Source organism: Nothobranchius furzeri, chromosome 11 (assembly GCF_043380555.1).
Source record: "Nothobranchius furzeri strain GRZ-AD chromosome 11, NfurGRZ-RIMD1, whole genome shotgun sequence".
In the NCBI taxonomy this organism is placed as follows: domain Eukaryota; kingdom Metazoa; phylum Chordata; class Actinopteri; order Cyprinodontiformes; family Nothobranchiidae; genus Nothobranchius; species Nothobranchius furzeri.
The window spans coordinates 62874459-62900053 of NC_091751.1; the positions used below are offsets into that span (position 1 = coordinate 62874459).

At 42.2% G+C, this 25595-nt stretch overlaps 1 long non-coding RNA gene across 1 annotated transcript; it reads right to left on the bottom strand.

Annotated features, from left to right (window-relative positions):
- Positions 1 to 4716: 4716 nt before the first annotated feature.
- LOC139073168 (uncharacterized) lies at positions 4717 to 10491 on the bottom strand. The gene is made up of 2 exons (XR_011521914.1): positions 5224 to 10491; positions 4717 to 5112 (listed from the first exon to the last, which is right to left on the bottom strand). It is a non-coding gene; the product is annotated as an uncharacterized lncRNA (long non-coding RNA).
- Positions 10492 to 25595: the final 15104 nt, after the last annotated feature.

Sequence of the window (25595 nt, forward strand, 5' to 3'; positions counted from 1 at the left end):
ATAACAGCAGGAAAAAAGCAAGACGACAAACAACAACACTTCCTGTCAGCTGACTTGTGTTAGCATTAGCTCATTGTTAGCACAGCATGGTTGTTTTTGACGGTTTCAACCAGTTGGAGGAAGAAGCAGAAAAACGTAATAAGTTGCTTTAAAAACCAAATTAAAAATTTTTTGTGTTGATTTTTTCCCCAACTCAGAAGATTATAAAATATCTGATGTCATCTTCAATAATTGTGTGTCATGTCACTGCAGTGACTGTTCATACACTAACATTTTCACACTAAAACAGCTGGTCCTCCACATCTCGATCCTCAGGAGCATGCATTTTAGCTGCCCTTTGCAGCAACGGTTCTGTTTGAAAATCACAGCGGCCAGTTGCTAAATGAGCCTTCATGCAGACCAGGAGCTCATGTGAAGCAGCTGGCAACACGGTGGCAATTAATACGCCTCAACCACAGGCTATACACTCCATTTTGTGCGAGTTCCTGCTGTTTCAACACTCTATTTTCTCTGATTTGTCTCTTTCTTACATTTTTTTTTGTCTCAAGAAAAAAAAAAGGCCTGGAAGTTAGTGAATTATTAGAAGCACAGAGGATCATTTTTATTACAGCAGAGTGGATAACAGCATGAGCTGAAGTCTTCAGCCTTCTATTTCATGCCTCCACTGATCTGCTAATGCCACACGCCGGAAAGCTGAAGAGAGTAGTGATTGGACACTGTGCCTAAAGGGCTTCACTGTCCTTTTCAGGACATCTTAGATGGAACATAACAGGCGAGATTTGATATCACGCCAGAATAGAGGAGGGAGTGAGCCTCTCACTTGAGCAAATATCATTCAGAAATACACATCAGGGTGGAAGCTGTATCTTTTTTTTGCAGCTATCACTTTTCAAACGGATGTGTCTTCTGAGTTCAGCTGTCTTGTGCCTGAGCCTGAGACTCATAACATTTGTTTTAATTTGAACATGTAGAGATAGGAAATATTCCTGTAATCTCATGACTGTGAAATGCAGGACAGGGCTGGATAGGGAGTATTGAATCCCACTGATGCAGCTAAAATTATCTACAGCCGACACCAAAAACGACGCATTAGCATGAGCGTGGTTCCATTTGCTACGGCGTGTTTTCAGACATGTCAACAAGTAAAGGAGAAGAAATCTTATCTGTTTCGTGTCTGACATGAATCTGTGGATCAATAGTAACACAATCCTATCTTCCTCTGAGTGTGTCTGAATCGGCCCCAGTAGGTCCATTGATGTTGTTCTGATTATCCTACTTTTCTAGACCTACACTGACAAATCCATAAAGCCCTTGTATATACTCTATATCTGTTCATGTTGCTCTTAATGAATATACTGTTTAGCTTCACTGGCAAATTGAATTGAAATCACATATTCCACAGGCGACCCAATGCCAAGGCTCTGGGGTGTCCAAATTAGCAAACGTGTCTCCAACAAAAGTCTGTCTGAGCCTTTATTTCAGAATAAGAGCCGAATGACAATTCTATTGATTCTTAGACAAACATTAACTGCTTTCCCTCCAAGAGAGTCAATAAGACTTGGGAGTAAATCTGCAATTATGGCACTTTATCTCAGCTGCCACTGTTGCAGAGCATTGGTAGCGTGAGTCAGTGTAGGGTTGGAAAAAACAAACAAATAGATGTATTTAAAGTGCAGAAAAGTCACACAGATTTACTGAACCCCTCCTGATAGTACATGTTGTGTGTGTGTGCGTGCGTGCGTGCGTGCGTGCGTGTGTGTGTGTGTGTCTGATGTTTAATTACAAGTATTATGTTAGTTTTAATTTTCATTGACAATCACATTGTGTGTGAGCAATAAATTCTTCTTCTCCTCCTCCTCCTTCTTCACCCTGGCCAGTTGTCACACAGTCAATGTTAGGAATTAAGGTCTGAGGAGTTTCTGTCACAACGTGCCGGTGAGTGAGACGGAGGTGAGGATCCAAGTGCAGGGGAAGAAACAGGCCGGGAGGCAGACAGGAACATTTAAAACACTGATTTGATGGAGAATATGCAGGACAATGAAACAATGAGCCAACCAGACAAAATGGACTAACAGGGTTTAAATACAGGAGGAGCTGGGACCTTGGGTGATTGGGAGACGAGAGGCAGGTGGGAGCAATTAACATGGACACGGGACTGAACAGAATGGGGAGACAGGACAGTTTCCTTGACATGGAACCAAATTTTAAATGCATTCTGAGTTCTAACTTTAGACTAATGGGTCAGAGTTCCATCAGGCTAAAATAATCTTTTAAAGTCTTAGATGGTTGGAAGGAGTTCCTCTTGGAGCGTGCTTAGGAACCTTTATTCATTAATTTCAGTTTTGAGGCATAACAGTAAGTGAGTCCACTCAGCTGGCTGAGAAACAACCCTTCACATGATCTCATGATTCTGTGGATGACATACTGATGGGATCACTTACCTTTTCTATTACAGACAATCCCTTGTACAGGTGGTCCAAAAAAGCAGAAAGGGATTCATCAGTGAAAATCATTTTCCCTGAGTGCTCAGCAGTTCATGCACTGGGCCTTTTGCAGATTCTCAGTTTGTCACTGATGTTTTCTTGGAGAGAAGTGACATCTTTGCTGCCTTATCTGCCAACATAATTTTTACCACGCTGCAGATGCACTCTAATTCCTGAGCAGCTCTACCATGGTGGACCCCAATCCCACAACTGGATTAGCTTTAGAAGGAGGTCCTTCTCACTTGACTCTCTTGAGAAACGTCAGCGGTAATGCCACTTTCCTATCAAGTTCCTTCTCACTGGATGGAGATGTTTTTTTATTAACTGCTCCTCCTCTATAACAAATTGGGATATTTGAAAAATGTGAAGTTAATATTCTTGGCACTCTCAAATTTATTGAGCACTGATGTACTTTTCAGTTTTAGGAATTTGAAAGGTAAAATAATTCTTTTTTTTAAACAATCTAAGAGTAGGTTGATGGTTTCTTTCTCCCTGCCCTTCTGTGTTCACTTAATCACATTTTCAAAAGTGAATGGCTAAAGTGACAGGAAATCTGATACTTTCACCGTCCAAATCACAGCTATCAGAGTTCCTTTTGGATATCTTTACACAACTAACTTATCAAAACAGTCATTGTACAATCACTGCTTCCATTAGAGGTTCCATAAAAACATTTATTAGGCAGCAGTAGCTCAGGTGGTAGAGCGGGTTGCCTCATGATCGGAGGGTCATGGGTTCGATTCCAGCTCCCGCCAGGGGTATCCTGCTGTTGTGTCCTTGGGCAAGACACTTCACCCAACTTGCCTGTGTTAGTGGTGGTCAGAGGGGCCGACGGCGCCAAATGGCAGCCTCGCCTCTGTCAGACCTCCCCAGGGCGGCTGTGGCTACAAGTAGCTTACCATCACTAGCAGTGTGTGAATGTGAGTATGTGAAAGCATCTTTGGGGGTCTTGAAAAGCGCTATATCAGTTCAATGCATTATTATTATTATTATTATTATTATTTAATACAAGCAACATTCATTATGTTGTAAGTTAGTTCTTCACAAATTCTGCCATGGTATATAATTTGTGGTACTGGAGGGACCCCAGATGTTGGGAAGCAGATTGGACAAGAGGCTGAGTGATCACAATCATTTAAAAAGTCAATTGCTGCATTCGAGCATCCACCTTCTGCAACAGGAGATGAAACGACATTTGCATTCATGCATTAGCAGTGGATAGGAGTTTCAGCTTCTAGAGTTAAGCACACTCAGTTTAATTCTGCTGCATGGTTTTAAAACAGCTGAAGTGGAAGAGTGGGCAAAGGCTGGAGAATTTAAATTCATAGCTGTGCAGTCAGCAGGAATACTGCCCTTGTGAAAAAGAGACGAGTGGATCTACTGTACAGTGGGCTTTGAGGAGAAAATCACTAATTAATAAATAATTTATGCACAAACGTGTCTAACAGAATACTGAAAAATTATCTAACTAATCTTGGAAAATGTATGAAATTTTGGAATAACAGTCAAAGCTAATCTATCATTTGACCCAAATAGTGGTATATGAAGTAAACTCCCCCCAAACACGCACAACCTGCAGACTCCTTTTCCCTCAGACATTTGTTTCGTTTGCCCATCTGTTTCCTCTCTGAGTGCATGCGATGGGGAAGCATCGCGTCCCAAAGCCTCGGAGAGAAAGCGTGACTGGAGAAATGAGTCACATTTGGTTGAAAATGATCTCTGAGAAAATAGGAGTGTAATTCTGTGCTCGTTCACGACAGTGAGCGCGGCCCTCGCTGCGTCAGGCAACAAGCGGAGTTAATGCAGTTTGATTCTCTGAGGATCTGACGCTGCATTCTGGGTATGAAAATGAACTGGCACAGATGTGAATAGCATAAACAGGTGTGCAAATGCCAGCCCGAAACAGCCGACTCCTTCAAAAAACAGAAACGCTCTGGTGTGTTGATGCCAGGAAACTTCTGATCCAAACTGCAGCTCTCAGAGAGAGGCTGACATCTGAAAACTCACATACAGAAAATTTTTATGGTTCACTTTGTGGCAATGAAAAACATTATTCTAATAATTTATAAATAAATAAATACATTATGTCAGTAAAAACCCCAAACATCTAACAATTATATATATATATATATATATATATATATATATATATATATATAATTTGTCACATTGACTGCATGTTGTGAGGTAAGTGTCTAACCCACAACATACAGAATCAGTTCACAGACAAGGGTGAGTGTTCAAACAATAGTTTATTACGGGAGAAACTAAAGGAGCAGCATAAAAGTAGCTGAGTTGTTCCGACAGGGATCAGGTGCCAGAATCTGCAGACAAAGGGAGTTTAGGTCCAGCTCGAACAAACAACAGAGGGTTTGGTGGATGTAGAGGACTTAAGGTCTTGAGGCGTAATGACTTGAGAGAGGGAAGGTGGTCCGGTCTGGGTCGAAGAAGCTTACTGGGAGTGGTATCCCAGGTTGGAGGTTGAGGGAGCTGAGCATGGAGTTCGTGCAGATCCAGGTGGGTCTTGGTGCGCTGCTGGAGGTGGATTGGCCAGAGACGGGCTGAGAGACAAGCAGTAAGTTGAGGTATTCCAGAGTTCAGTCGGACAGAGATGGGAGTGGAGGGTTGTCTGGAAAATGGTAAAGGGTGATCAAGCATGCAAAAAATCCCAAACCAAACAAATGCTCAAAGACTAAAATACTCGATTGCATAAATTCTCAAGGTGGCTGTTAGGAAGTACCCAGGTAGAGTAATCGTCCAGTGAAATGATGGCGCCTCTCAGCTGCTTAAATACCCCCTGGCCGGCTGATGAGCTGATGATCTGCAGCTTGGCCACCTCCAGACACACCCACCTGCAGAAGGAAACTCAGGCCTAGTCCACACGTAGCCGGGGTTTTTTGAAAACGAATATCCGCCCCTCCAAAAACTTGCATCCACACCACCGCGTTTTTAAAAAAAACTCTGTCCACACGTACCCGGATAAATACGTTGTTAAGGACATGCCAAACCTGTAGGCGGCAGTACTTCCCCCGTTCTTAACCTCGTCCTTCGTCTGTGGTCTTCCGCAAGGAGCAGTAATTCCGCTTGCAAAAACAAACAAGCAGAAAGCGCTTGGACAATTGATGGAACGGGTACTGACAGAGCGCAGCTCTGATGGCTTCCATGATGCCGGCTAGTGTAAACACAGGTCGCACACGTGATGTCAGCATTTTTTGTCGCAGAAAGTGACGTTGCGGACCTTAAAACTCCGGTTTTGTCCGTCCACACGCAGACACCCAAAACGGAGAAAACGCAGATCTTCACTTTGGCCGGAGTTTTTAAAAAGATCCATTTTCGTGTGAAAAACTCCGTTTTCGTGTGGATGACAGGCCAAAACATAGGAAAATATCTACGTTTTGGCAGATCCCCGGCTACGTGTGAACAGGGCCTCAGAAACCACTTAGAGAATGGCAGGAGAAAACCCAGACCGTGACGTTGACATGTTAAAGTGGCAATGTGTAGTTTTTACCATTAATCTCTGGAAACATCCATCAAAATGTTGTTGTAAATGAATTCAAATATGCCCAGTTAATGAGAAATATTGGCAGTTTCATAACATATAACCATAGAAATCTGTTCTAAAATACATGGGAGTGGATCTACGTCCCTGGGTGAAGCCATATTGGACGCCATGTTTCCTTCTACGGAAGTCCATGAAGACAAAATGCATTTACTAATTTGTAACAATGGTTACAAAACTTATACCATTAATAAACGTTTTACACATTTACCTCTTCATTCATTGCCAGTGATGAAAGGGAATCGGATGTTCTTGTCATTTTGCTGGAGGTTGTGCTCCCAGGGATTTTTGACTCTATTGGCCATAGTAAGGTCTTACCCGAACACAAAAGTAATGCTTGCTTGCAATCGTTAGGGTATGTACTGCCCTCTATCGCCAGGGAAACTACACATGGTCACTTTAAGCACAACAAAGTACTGAAAAGCTGAGGAAAGTGCCCTTTATTGATGAGGAGACACCAGAAGTAGATATTAATGCTACAAGTACAAAATCTTGGAAACAAAACAGAAATCAAATGTTTATTTAAATAGAACAAAAGAGAGGAAGTTAGTAAGTTCAAATAAATGTAAGCATAACAGTTTGTTTTCAGAAAAAGGTAGTCTTTAAAAAATAATGTGGGTTATACAAACCTGATAACAATTAAAACTACTGTCCCTTTGACTGAACTGGAAGAATGTTCTGTCTTCCATAACTTGATCCTTAATAGCAAGCAAAAGGCATGTAGGTCATCTAGAGACAGTAATAGAAACGTGTGTATCATCAGCATAGCTATGTATAGCTTTCTAGTCCCAGTGGTAGGATTTAAACATTAAAACAAGCATGACTCAGAACTGACCCCTGTGGAACTCCTTTTTTAATGGTTCGGTATTTAAATGAATTATTTCCTGCACTAAAATTAACTCAGTGAGATGAGATCCAAAAGACTTGAGGCCATTTACAAAGCCAGGCTGACATTTGGAACTGCTAAAATAGACTTTTACATTAAGAGGAATTATGCGACATATTAAATAGAGTAGATAGACGCAGTAGTTGTTTAGTCTATTTTAACCTTAACAAAAGAGTTCAGAGAAAAAAATGAATTAAAAATTAAATCATTTTCTTCTACACCAGTTTGATGTATTTTTTTATTTGATCCAGCAAATAAGTTGCCACCTTCACGCTATAGTCATGTCTCATCTTTAAACTGAACCATGTAAGTGTTTGTGTGGATAAGATGCTTTCCAGCCAGGACACTTAAGGGGGATTCTTTGTGTTGCCAGGATTGATTACGTTTGGAGTTACCAACCAAGAAAACAGTCCATACATTTTTTTTATGTTCCAGGTGATTATTTAGACTTATTGACCATTTGAGACAACAACTGGATTGCTTTAGTTGTACTTTGCAACGTATGGAACCAGAGCAGAAAGAAACATCATGACTTACCCCGGCTTTCCACGGGAGCCGTCAGCAGCACGTTACTGCATCAGCACGTCATAGCTGCTGATAGGAACCGCTGTGGTCAACAGAACCTTTTCCACTGGAGCCGTCGGCAGCCGTCAGCAGCGCGAGTCGGCCGCGTCTCAGGAGCAGCATGTCGCTGCCTTTACGCGCCGGTTCTATTTTCTACGCGCGACGCCTCTGAAACGGGTCAAGTTCGACATTTTTGGGGAAGGAAAGACAGGAAATTGGACGCGGAAACGGAGAGAAGCTACCGAGATTTTCAGAATAAAGAACGTACTGCCTTCCGGTTGCTTTACTTTTAAAAAAAGTTACTAACTGTGTGTCCCCGTGAGAAATTATCTCCTAGCTAGTGGTCTCCTGTTTTTCAGGTCCGTATTGGCGATTATCAAATGGACAGAACATAAAACACAAGCCATGTTGTAATTTTCTCCTGCTTGTTGTTGTGTTTACTGATGAATTCACTCGTGTGACTTCGTGCTCCGTCGGTGACAGCTGCTCCCCTGCTGCTTCGCGTCTCGTGGGAAGGGCCAAGCAGCAGTTTACGCGAGCAAGACGTGCTGCTGACGGATCTGGTGGAAACCCGGGGTTACTGTGAATGCAACTGAAATAACTTATTTTTCACTTTTATAAGTTCAGCAAATAAAGAAAAGTTGTATCTTTAAAAATATATAGTTAAATCTTTCCTTGTGGAAAATCCAACCTTTGCCTTTTTTTGAGAACAGTCACACACAAAGTTGAATATCACATTTTTCACCATCTGATGCATATTTGATCCAACAACTCCAGGTGGATGGGTGAAATAGAACATAAGTGGCTGAAGTTTCCTTTCTGCTAACTTTATCAAAGGTTTCCTCTTTCCGGAGGATGTTTTGCCACGGGCCTCAGAACCGACGTACCCTTCAGGCTGGCCTGTTTCTGACGAGGAGCAGGGTACATGGTGGTTTCATCAGACTGCTCGAGCTGAAAGAGAACAAGTTCAGCAGTGTAACAGAGCTGTCAGTCTGCTACAGCATCATCTGTCACTTTATCAAAAAGTCACCTGTTCAAACAGAGCTCATAGTGCAGCGGTGAGTTCAAAATCACAATGCTGGTGTTGAGACGAGGTCTGAAAACCAGCTCGTTTGCTCTGAGAGGAGATCATGTCCCACAAATTCCTCCTGAGAGATCCAGACCACGCAAGATTAATCATTTATGACGCTAATGATTTATATGCAGCACAGCCGCTGTCACTTTCAAGCATCAAAGTAAAAACGAGGGAAGAAATATTAGTAGTCTGGTCGATGATCTATCACTGATGGTTCAGAGCTTCTCTTACAAACTCTTGGCTCACAACAGCTGTGCCTTTAGATGTTCCACAGTGGAAACGCCAGACCGACATAAAATCGCCACTCGATCAAATGCTCCAAATCAAATTACTTTTCAAAGACCAGCAAGCAACAAAACAAGCGGAAAATACATTGTTCTCTACTTCTTTTCTACAGGGTCCTTGATCTTTAAAAGCAGAGTGAAAATAAATATCTGGAAAAAGATGCTTTTCTACAAAGAGACGATGACGTTCTGAATAAGCTCTTCCCCCCAAAGTTATTAGAAGATTTCCTTTCCCAAGGACTCACATTCACCATCCTGCTAATTCTGCATCTTCAGTCGGCATGTTTTCAGAGAAAAATGAGGTTTCATCATGAGGGGATCCTGGGTAATCATCTGCTTCCACATGAAGATGCAGAAAGAAACACTTTTTCTGACTCTACCTTGTATGTCTGTGTGAGTTGGTTTGCTAGTCACCACTGACAGGTGGAGCATTAATTAATAATGTGAGAGGATGAGTTTGTCTAAAGTCAAGCAGGTTATGTCATCATCCTCTAGCATGAGCTTGATCTGATGAATTTAGACCAACATATTTGGTGTTTCGTACACCAATAAAGCAAAAATAAACAATTAATGCTATTTAAATAATTAAAATGCTGAGATAATAAAGGCCACTGAATCATTTAAGATGATCCCATTCCATTGCTTTTAACCCTCTCAGGCTCAAAATAAGTTTTGATAAAAGGACGAACAACTAAGTCCTTCAGGGGTACTTCTGAGTTAAAAAATGCTCATGAAATACATTTGTGGAGTAACCAGGTAGGTAGGTTTTAACTGTTGCAACTCTGCAACGCCTGCCTCCAGAGGGTTAAAGATAAAAATGCAATGATTATTTTTATGGTTTTTGCCTTTTCATCAGCATTGACTTATGATGATTCACGAGGAAGTACAAAACCTGGAAGAGTAAGGGTGAAGGTCAACAGCAGTGGAATTAGCTTCTCAAGGGGCATTGGTTATGAGGAAAATCACCTGGGCAGAACTGTGGAGACTGGAACCATTCCGAATCTCTTTACTGCGGAGGGCAGTGTTTGACACGTGACACACTCCCAACCCCGACAAATTTGTACAAATGGGGTATGAGAGAAGAGCCGTCATGAAAACGTTGCGGGGAGAGAGGCACCATGATGCATAATCTGTCTGGGTGTAAAATAGCACCTAACCAAGGAAGGTATAGATGGTGCCAGGATATGGTGCTTACAACACTTGCCAATATGCTGGAGCAGGAGAAGAAGACATCAGATATCCCTGACAAAACCAGTCCAGTTCAGAAGGGAGGGAGGGCGAGACACCTACATCTACACCAAAAGTCGGTACAGCCTGCTGCAGATGGCTCAATCTTGGGAGATGAAGACTGACCTGATAGGAAGGTTGCAGTTCCCCTAGATCGTGCAGACATCCCTGAGGCCAGATATGGTGCTGCGGTCCAGGGAGGACTAAAAGATCATCCTCATAGAACTTACAGTTCCACGGGAGGAGGGGTAAACAGGCCTTTGAAAGAAAGAGCGCCAAATACCAAGACCTTCTGCAGGACTGCAGAGGGAAGGGATGGGGGTCCCAAGGTGTTGTTCCTCTAGCACAGGGGTGGGCAATCCTGGTCCTCGAGGACCGCTATCCAGCAGGTTTTAGTTGTTTACCTGCCCCAACACACCTGATTCCTGGATGAATCACCTGTTCAGCAGCTCATCAGGCTCTGCAGCAGCCTGTTAATCACTAGTAGATTCAAACCAGGTGCGTTTAAGCAGAGAAACAAGTCAAACCTGCTGGACAGCGGTCCTCGAGGACTGGATTGCCCACCCCTGCTCTAGCAGGTCCCCACTCTGCCATGGTGGCTCTTCACAATGGGATGTGCACATGAAACCTCTAGAGGGAGGCAACAAGAGACATCCTAGTCAGATGTCAACAACCTCCCTGTGGTGTGAATCTGGTCATCCAGGACGATGGAGCTCATCACCTTCTGTTAAATGGAGCCCAGCCATCTTACACAGGAAGCTCATTTCAGCCCCCTGTACCTACAGACTCAACTTTATATGCTGGTGAGGTTTGCATTCCCCAATAATCCCATGGGATGTATTGTTAGTAGTGCTAGCTTTTGGCTGATAACCTTGTGCTGCAAGCTGAATTCTTGTGAGATTTGGAGTTTTCCAAACTCAGGAGAATCCGAAAATGTGTAGAGTCGACGCGGGGCGGGGCTACACATGGAGATCTGGCTGCTGCCAGGTTACTTGGTTGGATCTACTATTGAAAACTGGCCTCAAGGTAAGAGTCAGACCAAGTTATTCAAATACTTTAGGAAAGGAGGCCAACAGAGATCATGTTATCTAACCCAGAAAGGGCAGACTGGTCATGGTCCAGCGAGCGAAAAGCTGACGGGAGAAGAACTCCTGGAGAGGAGTCGAGGTTGGGTTTGAAGGCAAAGACACAGGCGTGCTGATTCCAAACATCACAAACTCACTTCAAGTACATCATAAAAGTTGTGTTTTCTCAAGAGTTACTGCAGACTTTAACTTTAGTGGTCTAAATCACAGCTAATGGGAACAGCACAACATTCCAACGGCCGTATGTTCACCCCCATCATCTTATTAGAGACTGAAATGTAAGTTATAACATCGTTATTGCCCCTGCCTCCAGGAGAAAGCTTATTTTTCCCACTTCTGCCCTGTCTCAGACAAGCCTGGACATAAAATCTTCTCACAAAATGATTCAGCCAAAGCTTTGAAGAGTTGTGGAGAGTTCCTTTTCTGGGCTGCTCAGTGCTCATGAGAGGTTTGGGGTAAAGGAATGTGCATAATGAACATTAGTGTGTCATCAAAATGGGTCAGAAGCTTTGAGATTTAAGGGAAACACACTTCTGCTAGTTTAGAATAAAGGCAATTTAATTCTCCCAAGCCTCATTAGAAACTAAGTTTTTGTCTAAATGATCATGAAATTCAAGAATGTAACAGAAATAGGAGCGGTTTCACCCTGGGTCGTGGATCTCCTGTCAGAAGTGTGAACAGAACTTTTTAAACTACACTAGCTGTTATAAATCTACAGAGTCATTTCCTGCTTTGTTTAGGCAACAAGTAAATGATTCAGACCCAAGCGTTCCTCTGATTTAGATGTTTTCATTTGAAGACAACTTGCTAGTGGCTGATGAAGGCAAGGCTGCAGAAATGTGTGGTGGATGCTACACCGTGCAGCATTTGCACAGATTCCTGTTGAGGAGTTAAAATCAGTGATTGTAACTTTCGATCATCTGTTATCCACCAGTGAATCCCCAAATGTTTCCTTTCATTGGAAACTCTTCCACACGTCCAGTTAAAGAAGATTTATGCTGGTTTGAAACATTACAGCTCTGATTTCCTTTATTCTTATTTTAATCGACCTCTCAGTGCCTATTCAGCATTTCCTCCATCCCTGTTCTTAACATTATAGATGGCTGTGTTTGCCCGTCTTTCACAGCAGCTATCACAAAAGCTGCTGTGGTCTATATTTTTCACCACGGGATCCTCAGGGACCTCAAAACAGAGGGAGAGGAAGACAGCTCGGTTATAAAACCTACCCAGTCCATAAGTCTGTAAAATATATGAAAGTGTTATCTTGAGACCGACGGGGTTATTGTCTTTCAGTCTTCATTTCAAGTGGTTTTGGTGTTGAAGCCTCTCAGCAGAGTTCATTATGACCTCTTGTAACTGCAGCTCAAAGGGGGATTTGGGACTAATGACAGGAAAAATGAAAAATGCAATAATTGAGGCTTGGTGCTGGAGAATGGTGCGTGGAATACAAATAGCAAAATAAATCACTAAATACAAGCCTTTTCTGCATCTAAGGAGAGCTGTTTTTTAATTATTATTAATATTATATTTTCTTTAAAAGGCAACCTGAGCTCTTGCCTGCGTGCAGTTCCAGAGGAGATGTTTAATGAAAACATTGCAACTTCGCAAGAAGCGTTTCCACCGGCTATAGGGGGCCAAAAGTCGAAGGTAGGCAAAGGAAGCAAGCAGAGCAGATTGATGGACATGGATGAAAGAGAAATGCACCTGAAATGCAGCTGAGGCAGGAATTCAGAGATGAGGGGAAAAAAAGAGAAAAACACGCAAGGAAAAGCAAAAAAGGGCAATAAACAATATATGTAGCTTAAAACTGAAAAGAGCCGAGTTATTCTGTAAATAACCAACAACCTGCATGGAAACGTTTCAGTGCTGAATGGAACGATAGCAAAAATAAACCTGACCCACTGCTGGCTCACCTTTAGAAGTGTGAATTCTGTATGACAACTTAGTACAAAGAGTATTTCATCAGTTCCGATGTGTCTAAGCGTTAATTGAGAGAAAATCCTGCAAGATTTAGATCCAAAGAAAATTATGGTTTAGAAACCTGAAAACGTGCTTTTATTAGTCATTACTTCCGTAACAGGATTTCCTCAGAAACCTGCGTTTTTTACATGTCTTCATGGAAGTGCTATATGGTAAGTGCCAATTTTATCATGTCATTGTGCAACAGCGTTTTAAAGTATGACTAGTATGCTTTTATTTTATATTGCAGCTATTATTTCAGCTCTATGGGAAAAACTTGAAAAATTAGAATCTGGTACAAAAGTTAATTTATTTTAACCTAAAAGGTGAAACTAATCTATGAGACAGACTCATTGCATGCAAAGCCAGATATTGTAAGCCTTTATTTGATGATTATGGTTTACAGCTTATGAAAAACCCCATATTCAAAATCTCAGACAATTAGAATATTGTGAAAAGGTTTCATGTTCCAGACTCAAAGTGTCACACTCTAACCAGCTAATGAATCCAGAACACCTGCCAAAGGTCCCTGAGCCTTTAGATGGTCTCTCAGTCTGAGATGGATTACTGACATAAATGGACTTTTGCAACCTATTATAATGTTTCTGAGTCTCACCTGTAGTTTCATCAGAAGAATTCAAAGAACAATAAGAACTGAGCATCGTATGTTCAGTTTGCTTTAAAGGGATACTTTGCAACTTTTGCATATTTTTAAATGATTTTCTTGAGCCAGTACGTGCTAAAATGACCTTTACAGGGTTAATGAAAGACTACCGAGCAACTATCGCCCCCCCTGAGGCCAGAATATTCTACAGAATATGCTGCAGTCTGGTTCCAGCACGTTTCCTGCATGTTCTAGATCATGAACAAAGCTGATTTGTTTCATTTAGTGATGAATCATTCCTGTACACACTAAGGATGCCTGGGGAGACATTTCAGATGTTAGATTAAAGGTATGGCGGAGGATGTTTCTGAATTTCAGGAAAGAACCGTCCTTTTTGACAAAATGCTCGTGAGAGAGAATTCCCAGTTTTCTTCTTGCACACTGTTTACAAGTAGCTGCTGGCCTTACAGATACCTTCTTCTAGCAGTAATCTGAGTTCTCCAAATAGCATGCCGAAGTTTAGGTTACCTGTCGAGCAGAAAAATGGGTGACAGATATGTCTGTGGGGAGCCCAACTGTCACGTTGGGAGCCAAGAGGAGATTAGGACCCAAAGACGCAGAGATTCCAGATGACACAGGGTGGAGAAATAACGTAAAATCCTTTATTAAAGAATACATCCAAAAAGGCAGGGAGCCAAAAGCAAAAATCAAAAAGTCCCAATAACAAAACCTAGAGTATCAAAAAACATACGAAACCAAAATCTAGAGAGGGGAACGAGACAAGGGTGACCCAAACAATGACCCAACAACAAACAGAGGCAGACAGGGTTAGATACACTGGGGCATGATGAGAGGAAGATGAGCTGCAGGTGCGTGGGGAGAGAAACCTGGTGAAAGCAATTAACTAATCAGGGAGAGGAAACTAACATGACCAAGAGCAAAAACCTAAAGACAAGAACAGCAAGCAAAATAACTACTATTCTAAGGACCTGTCCACACGTAGCCGGGGATCTGCCAAAACGTAGATCTTTTTCTACGTTTTGGCCTGTCATCCACACGAAAACGGAGTTTTTTCACACGAAAATGGATCTTTTTAAAAACTCTGGCCAAAGTGAAGATCTGCGTTTTCTCCGTTTTGGGTGTCTGCGTGTGGACAGACAAAACCGGAGTTTTAAGGTCCGCAACGTCACTTTCCACGACAAAAAATGCTGACATCACGTGTGCGACCTGTGTTTACACTAGCCGACAGCATGGATGCCATCGGAGCTGCGCTCGCTTTATCAATTGTCCAAGAGCTTTTTGCTTGTTTGTTTTTGCAAGCAGAATTACTGCTCCTTGTGGAAGACGAAAAGTTACGCTGACTGGATACAATTCGGGGGAAGTACTGCCGCCTACAGGTCTGGCATGTCCTTAACAACGTATTTATCCGGGTACGTGTGGACAGAGTTTTTTTTTTAAACGAGTTGGTGTGGATGCAGGTTTTTGGAGGGGCGGATATTCGTTTTTTTAAAACCAGGCTACGTGTGGACTAGACCTAAGGGGAAAGGAAAACTACAAAAACCGGTGGGGAAAGAAACACTAAAGAGACTAATAAAATGAAAAGCTGAACTTATAGAAAAACTGCAGAGGGATGACTAGGGGAGACCAAAGGAGCACAGAACCTGAGAGGGATAATCTGGAGGGGCTGCAGACCAGGGGACACATGAGGAACACAAGGAGACACATAAGGGAGACGCAGACCATGACACCAACCTTCGCTTTGCACACACACAGGAAGTGAAAACTACTCAGCAACGAGCACTACAACGACGGCCTTGCGTGAATGGTTCACTAGAATGATTGACAGTTATGTGGACCAATGGGTCACCTGGAAGAAAAATATCCTCCGCTATACCTCTAAGGTGTAAAAAAGACAACGCAAAGTGAGGAGATAGATTTTGGTTTCTGTTCTACAAATAGACACTAGAGGGGGCTAAAAGCAAGCCAAAACTATCTAGTTCCCCTTTAAAGTTTACTTCCTTATGACAATTTAATAAAAACAAATCAATGACACAAAAACAATCAACATAAATAAAATCCAATAATAAATTAACAACCTGGCGCCCAAAACGTTATGTTAGCCACACCGCGTCAGGACTTTCACCCATTAAGAGTCGGCTGGAACTGGAAATAAGCATCAGACCACTTGATTTAATGTTGGGACTGTCTGACCTGTTTCACTGAGTTTCCTGAGATAAGTGGAGAAATATGACTGATAAGACCGGAACTGATTTTTTAAAGACTGGTCCTCACATGTTGGCTTTTCCACAATATTAAAGGTAGAATAGAAAATTATCTTGGAACTAAAAGCTCCAGATGAACTGGTTTCATTTCTACCAAGATATACGATGATGCATGCTTGTGTTTCAGTAATGAGGCCAATAAGTATTATATAAACAAAGAGACAATTTATTACCAGGAGTACATTGAGGGCTAAAATAACTTCAATCACAATAAAACTGTGAAATGTACTTAAGGTTGTTTTTCTGGTAGTCATGGAGAGTGAAATAAATCTGGAAAATGTTATTTATTCATTTGAATAAAGTTTCTCCACCAAATAAGAGGATTTCTGGGCTGACATTTATCTCCAGCCCCATCCAACTTTGCCGGAAAACTCTAAATATTAGTATTTATGCTAACACCAGAGACATGCTCATGCATTCATAAAGATCTGACAAGAACCATCACTGCTGTCTTTCCTTAAATGATCTTTACCTCACCTTTGAAATAATTATTGCAAAGAAAAAATCTTTTTAACAAGTCGTTCACTCATGCAGAGCGTCTTAGGCAAGGCGGTGTGGTGCCTGATCCCCTGCTGTGTTAATCTCCCGACATGAAGGTTTAATTCCTCCTTGGAGCTTTTTACTCCGTGACTTTTATTCAAGACGTATATTTTTCTCTCACATTCTGGAGACGTGCGGATCAGGCAGAAGGAGCGTTTTAATTGACCAAAGGTGAGAATATGGATGATAGTTGAAGTAGTAAGTTAGTGCATCAATGAGCTGATGATCTGTGAAGGATGTTTCTCCTGGTCATGGTAGGATAGTCTTCAAATATCCCTGGAATTAATTAAAAATGGAGAAAGTTGGTTGACTGCATTTCCAGCAGGTGGCAGCAGACACAAACTGATGAACCAGAGATGATGATAAGCTAGAAGTCTGTTTATTTCCGTATGGTTGGACATAAAACTGTTAAAGCTCTCTTAGAACAGCCGCACTGCTTATGGCAACAAGGCAGAGTGCAGCCTTCAGTAACTGCCAGGGATTTACAGCAGTGGCGGCTCTAGAAAATATTTTCTGCTGGTGCTATGAAGGAGCTAGTCTTTTTACTGAGGGTGCTATGAAGGAAGTGGTCGTGCGTACCTATTGTTCTCTAAAACACCTTCAACACTAGCAGATACACATGCGTGCACAAAACCTCAAACACCTGAAACAATCATTAATATACATCATAAATGAACAGTCGCTGACTTTTCCATGAAATCATAAACACACACAGCCACACAGAAAACCATCCATAGTGTTGCAAGGTTAGCTAACGCTAGTGTTAGCATTTCCGGCGGCAAAACCCTCGACTGCTGCGGCGGTTGAGGGTTGACTCTCCTCATCCAGATCCGTAGGTTTTTGTGGGTCTGAGATCACTTCCAAAGATTCATTCGTTTCTGACTGAACCCGTGGAAATTTGGGCAACAAAAACCGATCCATTTTACCACTAGCTCTACCTTTCACTCATTCACAGGTGGAAAATGAGGTCAAAGGTTAGCATCAATTTCCTGTTTTGGTTTAAGTTTTTACTATCCATGTGATAATTTACTGATTATTTTTGTTTTGTATGTTAAATATTATCACATCCACATGTTAAATTAAAATTCAATTGTAAATAAAAATGTAATAGTTACTTGGGGGTGCTAAGGGGGTGTAATGACTAATCCAGGGGTAGCTATAGCGTCCCCTAAACCCCACCGCCCACCCCCACGGCGCCGCCACTGATTTACGGAATCATCGCCGCTCTGAGAGAGCATCCTCTCCTGCAGACAGGCTGGTTTCAGTCAGGAATGAGTTTGTTTCCAGACTGACAGCCGGCTCCATCAGCTGTGATGATGCAGCCAGCAGCTACAACCCAACAAGGTTTATTCATTGTGTTTCTTTTTGGTCTTTGTTTTTCTAGATCTTGTGTCTGGTTCTGTCGAGCCACGTTGATCATGGTGGATCTTTAATTATTCATGTTTAGAATCTTATGCATTCAACAGTTTCTTAGACATAGTCAAGCTTTTCCAACTGTTTCTGTCTTCATTGCCTCAGAATCCTGACAGAAACTTTTCAGACACCTTCAATATTTTCACCTTTGCTCCATCCTAGTTTTCCTCGTCTCAGTCTACAATCCATTCTCCACAACGGGAAAGCCGATTCATATTTTGTGAAGTTTCATTAATGACTAAAATATCAGGTTGACGTAATCAATCACGCCAATATTTTTGTTCATGGTGACTCAATCGGTGGTCGTAGATTCAGTGGCTGGCCTCTGCTGAGCAACACCACCAGACTCGATGATCTCAGGGTAAAGGCAGACGAATGCTGGCTGCAGACTGGACACAGCTCACGAGGTGGTGGATAAAAGGATGTTGAACAAACCCTGAAGCTATAATCCAGAACATTCTCTCCACCACACCATGGATGGGCAGTCGAGCACCTGTTCTAATGGGCTGCTGCAGCGCTGCTAAACACCAGGACATGATGCCTTTCCTGCAACAAGTCTTCACACGCGACCAGTTAAAACAGATTAAAGCTCCAATGGCTAATCTGCAAATCAAACTAGATTTTAAACACGGTCATGGTCACGCACTTCTCACCCTTCCCATTGGCCACATCCACCTGATACCAGAACACTCATTCCCACAGTGAACAAGAGAGAGCTCAACACCTGCCTGAGTTTTCTAAGTCCAACCATCTCTTATTGTCCGTGACTTCAAATAGTGTTTTTCTTTTAGGGACTCTGGTAGTTTGTCCTAAAGTAGAAGCGGCAGCAGCTGAACATTTCTTCTTCTCTGATATTATTGAGCTAAATATGAGAATGTGTAATTAATGGAGGACCTGGGAAGTGCGGTCAGACCGACAACCAGATGTTTCTGTCTGAAACGTGTTATTGACAGAGGATTTTAGAAAAATGCAAGATAACTTTTTTTTATCTCCACAAACTATTTATAACTAGGCTATGTTAGAATGTTGTTAAAAGGCATGAAAACATGTTAAAAGCTAGCTTGTTTAGCAGATTTGCCATTCAGGCTTCTGTTTTTCCCAAAATATTTTAAGATTTTTTTCTAAATAAATACTATTACCTGCCCATCCATCCATCCATCCAACATTCTGTCTGTCCATCTATTTTAAGGTAGTATTGCGTTACTTTTGTCCGATCAGAATTGATTTTTGTAGTTGCAAAGCTGAAGCCATGAGTTCTGACAAACTCCCAGAGGGTCATGGTGATAAGACCTGATATTCTGTGTCAGTGTATGATGAAGACCTGATCTCAATAAAACAAATCGTGCTCACTTGAATCACCTGTCTGAACAACGCTCGTCATTCTGGTTCAGTCAGGTCAGTTGGGTTTAACCTATTTAAAACTATTTAAATTTAGACTGAAATAAGCAACCTTAATTTGAGCTCTACAGAAATGATCTTGCACCTTTGCAGAATTACTGATAATTTACAGATATCCTGTTACGTTCCCCACTCATGTGTGGCCGTAAATGTGCTGTTTTCTTTTTATTATTATTATTATTGTGTTTGTTTAAAATGGCGCATTTAAGTTCTAAACAGTTAAGGACACACCGGCGCAAGACGTCGCTGGAGGGTGGCGTCCCCGTTGCTGTGGAGACGTGCCGGGATTCCCTCGCTGCGGACGTTCTCTCCGATGACGTCACGGGGAAGTCCCCGCTCCGAATTGCTGCAGTCACACCAGCAGCTCATCTTGGACTGAGTGTGTTTGTTCCCGAGAGGGGATAAAAGGAACGCTGGATACACGCCCGTGGAGCTACTCCTAACCCATGAGTAGTCTCCATTTTTGCTCCGTTCTGAACACCCTGACTTTAGAATACAATTGTGCGCGCGTTTAGAGGAAAGCCTCTGCATGGTATTCTGTTTAAGCTTGAGTCAGTGGTTTGTAGCCAATTGCTTCACACTAGTATATGTGCCTGGACAGAAAACTAAGTATTCTCTGTTCTTTAAAAGGTTCTTTTGTTTGGCTTCAGAGAGCCGTTTGGGTTACAGAAACTCTTACCAGCCCAAGTAACTATTTCATTTTAAAAGCTACCTGAGATCTGTTGATTAGTATGTTTTCCAGCTTTTAATTAAAAGCTGTGATTTTTCTTTATTAGCTGTTTATTTGACTCAGGAGTTTTCTTTGTTGGGCTGTGTCTAGTAGATTGTGTTAGAACCTCCAGCCCCAAGAACATGTGTAAGTTGTGTAACAAAAATAAGGTGTGTTTTGATTAAATAAGGAACATATTTTTATACCCAGGTTTCTTTCTCATCTGTTCTCATCTTTTCTCTGTCCTCTTAGCTTCTTAAAGGGGTAAAGCATAAGTAAAAACCTAACAAGTGGGGGCTCGTCCGGGATTTTTATCTTCTGCTACTACTCCTCCTTTTCCTCTTTTCTATTGCTGTTGCTAATCTTTGCTTGGGTAGAGAAAATATTTTTCTGTGCAATAACATGTCTGGGTTTGAGTTGCAGGCCTTCCTAGAGTCCCCTTCCCGTAGACAACTGGAGACATGTCGGAAACAGGATCTATTGGAGGTAGCTGCTCACTTGGGTCTCCCTGGTGCTCAGCAAATGCTGAAGAAGGACATTAAGGAGCAGATCGTGCTCACTATGGAACAGCTAAAGATGCTATCTCCTTTGTCTGATCCTGCTGTTTTGCCTTCACAGCTGAAGGGGGACATTGATGAAGGTGAAGAGGATGCTGATGGCGCCACAGCGGGTGGTGGAGAAAAGGATCCGGCTGATGATGGGAGACAAACTCCAAAAAGGAGTGAGGGACAAAAGACTCCTCCATTATCTCTCCCTCGTTATGACCCGTCTTCCTCAGAGTCCAGGACCAGTTCTCCTGACACCGCCCGGCTACAATTGCGATTGGCTCGTTTGAAGCAGGAGGCAGAGGACAAGCAGCGGCAGAGGGACTTTGAAATGCGGAAGCTAGAACTGGAAGCTGAAACGAAGATTAGGCTCCAACGGTTGGAGCTGGAGATACAGGCGCAACAGCCAGTCCACAGAAGGGACGTGCCTGACACAGGACTGGGGATGGTTCCTGAGCGGCTGGATGTCGGGAAGTGCATGACGCTGATGCCACCATTCCGGGAGGCCGAAGTGGACAGCTACTTCACCGCGTTTGAGCGCTTAGCGACGGCACTCTGTTGGCCGCGGGAAGTATGGCCTCTTCTTTTGCAATGCAAATTGAGTGGGAAGGCGCAACAGGTAATGGCATCTCTGTCTGTACAAGATAGTTCTGACTATGATACAGTTAAAGAAGCTGTGTTGCACGCATATGAACTTGTACCTGAGGCTTACCGTCAGAAATTTAGGTCTCTAAGAAAAAGGGACGGGTCTCAGACATTTATGGAGTTTTCTAGCGAAAAAAGCTTATTGTTTGATAAATGGGTTTTGGCGTCTAAAGTAACTACGATATCAGAGCTAAAGGAGCTGATTCTTCTTGAAGAATTCAAGCGTTGTTTACCGGAAAGGATTGTTTTGTATCTAAACGAACAAAAGGTGACAACTTTGTCTGCTGCTGCCATTTTGGCTGATGAGTTTGCTCTTACACATTGTATTAAAGTTGAAAACAGAGTAAGACACGAAAGACACTATGCTGTGAAACCAAGAACGCCAGGAATTTCTGGTATGAGAAGTCCTCCACGCTGTTTTTATTGTCACAAACCAGGACATGGGGTTAAGGATTGTCTACTTTTGAAAAAGAAAAAGGACAGATCTGTTTCAGAGCGGGAGGTTGCCTTTCTTTCTCAAACTTTGACCAAATCTAGCAGGAAGATGTTAGACAAGACCTTTGAGCCATTTGTGTTCAGTGGTTCAGTGAGTCTGGGTGACAATGAAACGTGTTCAGTGCCAGTGAAAATTCTTAGAGACACTGGTGCCTCACAGACCCTTATTTTGAACAGTGTGCTACCATTTAATGACACAAGTTTCACAAATGTCTCTGTCCTGTTAAAAGGATTAACGTCAGAGGTTGTTTCATGCCCCTTACATGAGATAAACCTTAACAGCGAACTCGTGTCTGGGAGGTTTAAAGTGGCTGTTTGTTCGGCTCTGCCCGTTGCTGGCATTGCTCTACTCTTGGGCAATGATATTGCAGGAGGCGCTGTTGTGCCCACACCTCAGGTGTTGGAAAACCCTATGATTTTGGAGTGTAGTAAATCACCGCCAGGTATCTCACCTGCTTGTGTAGTCACAAGATCAAGTGCTAAAAAGGATGTTGAGAATCTACTGAATGTGTCCGCCTTGTTTGAAGGGTCTGGAACCCGGCCTGTGTTTCATGATCAGCCTCAGGAAACCGTTCCTGTGGAAGATGTCCCAGAAGATTCTTCAGAGAGTCAAGATGATAAAGATCTGATTTCCCAAACTACATTGATTACAGAACAGAAAAGGGACAAAGCGTTGGATAAGTGTTTCTCTGCTGTAAGTGATTCTGAAGAAAAACCTGTAGGATATTACCTTCAAGAAGGTGTTTTAATGAGGTATTGGAGAAATCCCAGAGCGGAAAAGGCTCCCTGGGGTAGAGTAAGCCAGGTTGTCATCCCTCACTGTTTTCGACATCAAATCATAGCCCTTGCTCATGAAAGCAAATGGTCAGGTCATTTGGGTATTAAGAAAACTTACTTTGCTGTGTTGGATCATTTCTTTTGGCCAGGGATGAAGAAAGATGTTGCTACGTTTTGTAAACAGTGCCATACCTGCCAACTGGTGGGAAAGCCTAACCAACCCGTTACCAAAGTGCCTTTATCCCCAATCCCAGTAATAGGAAATCCATTTGACCACATTGTTGTTGACTGTGTGGGTCCACTGCCCCGCACGCAAACAGGAAAGAAAACATGTTAACCATAATGTGTCAAGCTACTCGTTTTCCAGAAGCCATCCCATTGTCTTCTGTTACAACTAAGTCCGTCATTAAAGCTCTGATTGGGTTTTTCTCACTTTTCGGGTTGCCAAGGGTTATTCAAACTGACCAAGGCTCAAACTTTACGTCCGACCTGTTTAAAAAGGTGGCAGAATCATTAGGAGTTAAACATATCATGTCATCACCCTACCATCCTGAGTCACAAGGTGTGTTGGAGCGTTGGCACCAAACCTTCAAGAGCATGCTGAGGAAGTATTGCTACAGTACTGGTCGTCAGTGGGATGAGGGAGTCCCATTTTTACTGTTTGCAGCTAGAGAAGCGTCCCAAGAGTCATTGGGGTACAGTCCTGCTCAGCTTGTGTTTGGCCACACCCCCAAGGTCCCCTTTAAATGGAACCAGGAAGCTCAGGCAGCCTTTACTTCCTGCAAGCTTCTTTTGACCAATGCTCCTATCCTGAAAGCTCCAGACTTGGCTAAACCTTTCTTTATGGAAGTGGATGCGAGCCAGGTGGGAGCAGGAGCTGTTCTTTTGCAAAATGATGAGAATGGTTTGGTTCATCCTGTTGCTTATTTCTCAAAAAAGTTCAGCCCTTGTCAGACCCGTTATTCAACCGTAGAGAAGGAAACCTTGGCATTACTGATGGCATTACAACATTTCCATGTTTATGTAGGTTCTGGTGACAAGCCCCTCACGGTTTATACAGACCATAACCCATTAACATTTTTGGCCAGGATGTTTAATCACAACCAGCGATTGATGAGGTGGGCTCTATTGTTACAGGAGTTTCATCTGGTGATTAAGCATAAGAATGGAACAGAGAATGCAATGGCTGACTGTTTGTCACGTGTTGCAGAAGTGGATGAAGGAAAGATAGAGTAGAGTAGAGTTCAGGAAAGTTTATTGTAAACAACAAACTTGTTTTGTTGTTGGGGGGTGTTACGTTCCCCACTCATGTGTGGCCGTAAATGTGCTGTTTTCTTTTTATTATTATTATTATTGTGTTTGTTTAAAATGGCGCATTTAAGTTCTAAACAGTTAAGGACACACCGGCGCAAGACGTCGCTGGAGGGTGGCGTCCCCGTTGCTGTGGAGACGTGCCGGGATTCCCTCGCTGCGGACGTTCTCTCCGATGACGTCACGGGGAAGTCCCTGCTCCGAATTGCTGCAGTCACACCTGCAGCTCATCTTGGACTGAGTGTGTTTGTTCCCGAGAGGGGATAAAAGGAACGCTGGATACACGCCCGTGGAGCTACTCCTAACCCATGAGTAGTCTCCATTTCTGCTCCGTTCTGAACACCCTGACTTTAGAATACAATTGTGCGCGCGTTTAGAGGAAAGCCTCTGCATGGTGTTCTGTTTAAGCTTGAGTCAGTGGTTTGTAGCCAATTGCTTCACACTAGTATATGTGCCTGGACAGAAAACTAAGTATTCTCTGTTCTTTAAAAGGTTCTTTTGTTTGGCTTCAGAGAGCCGTTTGGGTTACAGAAACTCTTACCAGCCCAAGTAACTATTTCATTTTAAAAGCTACCTGAGATCTGTTGATTAGTATGTTTTCCAGCTTTTAATTAAAAGCTGTGATTTTTCTTTATTAGCTGTTTATTTGACTCAGGAGTTTTCTTTGTTGGGCTGTGTCTAGTAGATTGTGTTAGAACCTCCAGCCCCAAGAACATGTGTAAGTTGTGTAACAAAAACAAGGTGTGTTTTGATTAAATAAGGAACATATTTTTATACCCAGGTTTCTTTCTCATCTGTTCTCATCTTTTCTCTGTCCTTTTAGCTTCTTAAAGGGGTAAAGCATAAGTAAAAACCTAACATATCCCCTCAACTTTATAGCTAGGTTTTTATTCGATCATCAGTGAAATATCATCTAAATGGGGTGTAATTTCCTAAATCCATTAAAATGATTAAAAATCTGGACAAACTCCAGCAAAGTTGTGCAAACATTTCAAGGAGCTGATTGAAAGAATTTGGATGCACCAGAGCTCTGCCGTGTAGAAACAAAATCATTGAACACTTATGCAAATGAGATTACTCCCTCATTTGTTTTACATAAATAAGAACAAATCCTGCAAGGACATTTTCTGCTTGTCATTTTAAAGTGTTATTGTCAGACTGATGAGAAAAAGATATCTATTTCATCCATAGATCTGTCTTAATCAAAACAAAATGCAAAAAAATAAAATAAATACATCTGTTGAAACCTTTGCATCAGTGCTGCACAGTTTTTGTCGAGTCATCATAAATTAAACTTCCAGATGAGATCCCTAAACAAACTCAATATTTCCATCTAATAAATGCTGCAGGCAAGACAATCATGGGGGAGTAAATAACTCAATCATGCAGCTTTGATGACGAGCTGAGAAATGGGCTGAAACACAATGTATAGAAGTATAATTTCAAGTGAAACTCTGCATGAGGAGGGAGTGAAGTGGATCTTAAGTGTGTGTTACATTTGTGAGGTCTCTTCCTCCTAGCAACAGGATTTTTTACTGATTCTGTTAAATTTGTTGATTAATGAATCCCAAGTTTTAGACCAAGTAACTGACTAAATGTAACATTATTAGGATATTGACTACAGAGGACAACACAAGCAGGGTGAAACCCACCAGACAGCAGAAATCAAGATAAAAAGTAGAACTAGACAGTTCCTGAAGACATTTTAAAAAGGGACCTGCCATCTGGCACAAGACAGTTTTTATGCAAATTTT